The following is a 4,391-nucleotide window of genomic DNA, read 5'->3' on the forward strand; positions in this document are numbered from 1 at the left end:
AGCTTCAAACTCGCGAGTGCTGGGCGTAGTGACAGACGCAAAAGGATCAATGGATCCTATTCCAGTATAATCGAGAACCGACAGATGATTAGCCATGCAGTGACAGCGCATTGGATCATTTTCACTGAGAGGACATGATGTAGCCATTGACAACGGTGATGCCTAACAAACAGCTTGCCATAGAAAGAAGTAGGACTGATTGGGTGAAGACAGCAGGAAAGCAGATGTTCAGAGGAATGAAAGCATCTCTATACACTTATCTGAAATTCTCACCAATGAATTACATAAGTATCTCTATCCTATTTTATGTTTTATTTATCTTTTAATTATGAAAACTATACAACCATTTGAATCCGCCTGACTGAGATCTACAAAGTGACCATAGCTTGCTTCATACCAACAATCTCCATGGGATCGACCCTTACTCACGTAAGGTTTATTACTTGGACGACACAGTGCACTTGCTGGTTAGTTGTACGAAGTTGTGAAACAGAATTAAGAACATGAACGTGCGTATGTAGTTTTTAGTGCCGTTATCAGGGAAGTAAAGATCACGATTTCGCACACCAAGTTTTTGGCGCCGTTGCCGGGGATTGTTCGAGTTTGGACAACTGACGGTTCATCTTGTTGCTCAGATTAGGTAATTTTATTTTAATTTTAAGCTTTTTATTTCTTATTTTCGAAAAATACAAAAATTTTTTCTTCTTTTTTGTTTTTCCTAATTAAATTTCGAAAATCCAAAAAAAAAATTTACAAAATCATAAAATCAAAAATATATTTTTTGTGTTTCTTCTTTGAGTCTAGAGTCAAGTTTTAAGTTTGGTGTCAATTGCATCTTTTTAATTTTCTAAAAATTATTTTCGAAAATTTCATGCATTGCATTCTTCATGATCTTCAAGTTGTTCCTGGCCAGTCTTCTTGTTTGATCTTCATATTTTCTTGTTTTGTGTCTTTTCTTATTTTTCATATGCATTCTTGAATTCTTAGTGTCTAAAAATTAAAAATATTTAAGTTTAGTGTCCTGCATGTTTTCTTTTCTTCAAAATTTTTCAAAAATAAGTTCTTGGTATTCATCTTGACATTCAAAGTGTTCTTGGTGTTCATCTTGACATTCATAGTGTTCTTGCATGCATCACATGTTTTGATCCAAAATTTTCATGCATTGAGTCTTTGGGTTGTTTTTCTCTTTCTTCATTGAAAATTCAAAAATAAAAAAAATATCTTTCCCTTTTTCTCTAATAAATTTTCGAAAATTTGGATTGACATTTTCAAAAATTTTTAAAATCTACTTGTTTCTTATGAGTCAAATCAAATTTTCAATTTAAAAATTCTATCTTTTGCAAATCTTTTTCAAAAATCAAATCTTTCTCATTTTTCTTTCATAATTTTCGAAATTTTCAAAATTAATTTTCAAAAATCTTTTTCATAATTTTCGAAAATCTTATTAGCATTTAATGTGATTGATTCTAAAATTTTAAGTTTGTTACTTGCCTAGTAAGAAAGGTTCAATCTTTAAAATTTTAAATCATATCTTCTAGTTTCTTGTTAGTCAAGTAATCAACTTTGATTTCAAAATCAAATCTTTTTAAATTTCTTTTTCAAATCTTTTTCAAAATAAGTTTCAATCACATCTTTTCAAAATCAATTTCAAAATCTTTTCTAACTTCTTTTCTAACCTCTTATCTTTTCAAAAAAATTGATTTTCAAATCTTTTTCAAACTAATCCTATCTTTTTGTTTGATTCTTATCTTTTTCAATCAATCTTATCTTTTTTGTTTCAAACATATCTTTTTCAAAAACAAATTTCAAATTTTTTTCAATCAATTATATCTTTTTGTTTCAATCATATCTTTTTCAAAACTGCCCAACTAACTTTCTACCTTTAATTTTCGAAAATTCCTTCCCTCTTTTTTCAAACTTTCATTTTAATTAACTAATTATTTTTAATTTTAATTTACTTTAATTTCAAACTTTAATTTTCGAAATTTAACTTTAAATTTTAATTTTTATTTTAATTAATTTTCGAAATTACCTCTCTCTCATCTCCTTCTATTTATTTATTCATCTACTAACACTTCTTTTCATCTCATATCTCTACTCCTATCCTCACCCTTGTGTTTGGATTATCCATTCTTCTTCACTCTTATTCCCTTTCTTCTTCTACTAACAATAAGGAACCTCTTTACTGTAACATAGAGGATTCCTCTTCTTTTCTTGTTCTCTTCTCTTTCATATGAGCAGGAACAAGGAAAAGGACATTCTTGTTGAAGCTGATCCAGAACCTGAAAGGACTCTGAAGAGAAAACTAAGAGAAGCTAAATTACAATAATCCAGAGACAACCTTACTGAAATTTTCGAACAAGAAAAGGAGATGGCAGACGCACCTAACAACAAAAATGCAAGGAGGATGCTTGGTGACTTCACTGCACCTAATTCCAATTTACATGGAAGAAGCATCTCAATTCCTGCCATTGGAGCAAACAACTTTGAGCTTAAACCTCAATTAGTTTCTCTAATGCAACAAAACTGCAAGTTTCATGGACTTCCATCTGAAGATCCCTTTTAGTTCTTAACTGAATTCTTGCAGATCTGTGATACTGTTAAGACCAATGGGGTTGATCCCGAGGTCTACAGGCTTATGCTTTTCCCGTTTGCTGTAAGAGACAGAGCTAGAGTGTGGTTGGACTCTCAACCCAAAGATAGCCTGAACTCTTGGGATAAGCTGGTCACGACTTTCTTAGCCAAGTTCTTTCCTCCTCAAAAGCTTAGTAAGCTTAGAGTGGATGTTCAAACCTTCAGACAGAAAGAAGGTGAATCCCTCTATGAAGCTTGGGAGAGATACAAGCAACTGACCAAAAAGTGTCCTTCTGACATGCTTTCAGAATGGACCATCCTGGATATATTCTATGATGGTCTGTATGAGTTATCAAAGATGTCACTGGACCATTCTGCAGGTGGATCCATTCACCTAAAGAAAACGCCTGCAGAAGCTCCAGAACTTATTGACATGGTTGCTAACAACCAGTTTATGTACACTTCTGAGAGGAATCCTGTAAGTAATGGGATGCCTCAAAGGAAGGGAGTTCTTGAAATTGATGCTCTGAATGCCATATTGGCTTAGAACAAACTATTGACTCAGCAAGTCAATATGATTTCTCAGAGTCTGAATGGAATGCAAGCTGCATCCAACAGTACTCAAGAGGCATCTTCTGAAGAAGAAGCTTATGATCTTGAGAACCCTGCAATAGCAGAGGTAAATTATATGGGTGAACCTTATGGAAACACCTATAACCCCTCATGGAGAAATCACCCAAATTTCTCATGGAAGGATCAACAAAAGCCTCAACAAGGCTTTACTAATGGTGGAAGAAACAGGTTTAACAATAGTAAACCTTTTCCATCATCCACTTAGCAACAGACAGAAAATTCTGAGCAGAATCCATCTAGCTTAGCAAATTTAGTCTCTGATCCATCTAAGGCCACTCTGAGTTTCATGAATGAAACAAGGTCCTCCATTAGAAATTTGGAGGCACAAGTGGGCCAGCTGAGTAAAAAGATCACTGAAACTCCTCCTAGTACTCTCCCAAGCAATACAGAAGAGAATCCAAAAAGAGAGTGCAAGGCCATTGATATAACCATCATGGCCGAACCTACAGGGGAGGAAGAGGACGTGAATCCCAGTGAGGAAGACCTTCTGGGACGTCCAATGATCAACAAGGAGTTTTCCTTTGAAGAGCCAAAGGAATCTGAGGCTCATCTAGAGACCATAGAGATTCTATTGAACCTCCTTATGCCCTTCATGAGCTCTGATGAGTATTCTTCTTCTGAAGAGAATGAGGATGTTACTGAAGAGCAAGTTGCCAAGTACCTTGGTGCAATCATGAAGCTGAATGCCAAATTATTTGGCAATAAGACTTGGGAAGATGAACCTCCCTTGCTCATCAATGAACTGAGTGATCTGGATCAACTAACATTGCCTCAGAAGAAACAGGATCCTGGAAAGTTCTTAATACCTTGTACCATAGGCACCATGACCTTTGAAAAGGCTCTATGTGACCTTGGGTCAGGGATAAACCTCATGCCACTCTCTGTAATGGAGAAACTGGGAATCCCTGAGGTACAGGCTGCCAATTTCTCATTAGAGATGGCAGAAAAATCTATGAAAATGGCTTATGGACTAGTAGAGGACGTGTTAGTAAAGGTTGAAGGTCTTTACATCCCTGCTGATTTCATAATCCTAGACACTGGGAAGGATGAGAATGAATCCATCATCCTTGGAAGACCCTTCCTAGCCACAGCAAGAGCTATGATTGGTGTAGACAGAGGAGAGTTGGTCCTTCAACTAAATGAGGACAACCTTGTATTTAAAACTCAAGGATCTCTTTCTGTAA

At 35.2% G+C, this 4,391-nt stretch overlaps 1 non-coding gene across 1 annotated transcript; it reads right to left on the minus strand.

The window, feature by feature from the left end:
- Positions 1-2,770: 2,770 nt before the first annotated feature.
- LOC112752400 (small nucleolar RNA R71) lies at positions 2,771-2,878 on the minus strand. The gene has a single exon (XR_003176839.1). It is a non-coding gene; the product is annotated as a small nucleolar RNA R71 (small nucleolar RNA).
- Positions 2,879-4,391: the final 1,513 nt, after the last annotated feature.

The sequence above is a fragment of the Arachis hypogaea genome, chromosome 15, assembly GCF_003086295.3.
Source record: "Arachis hypogaea cultivar Tifrunner chromosome 15, arahy.Tifrunner.gnm2.J5K5, whole genome shotgun sequence".
NCBI classification, from domain to species: domain Eukaryota; kingdom Viridiplantae; phylum Streptophyta; class Magnoliopsida; order Fabales; family Fabaceae; genus Arachis; species Arachis hypogaea.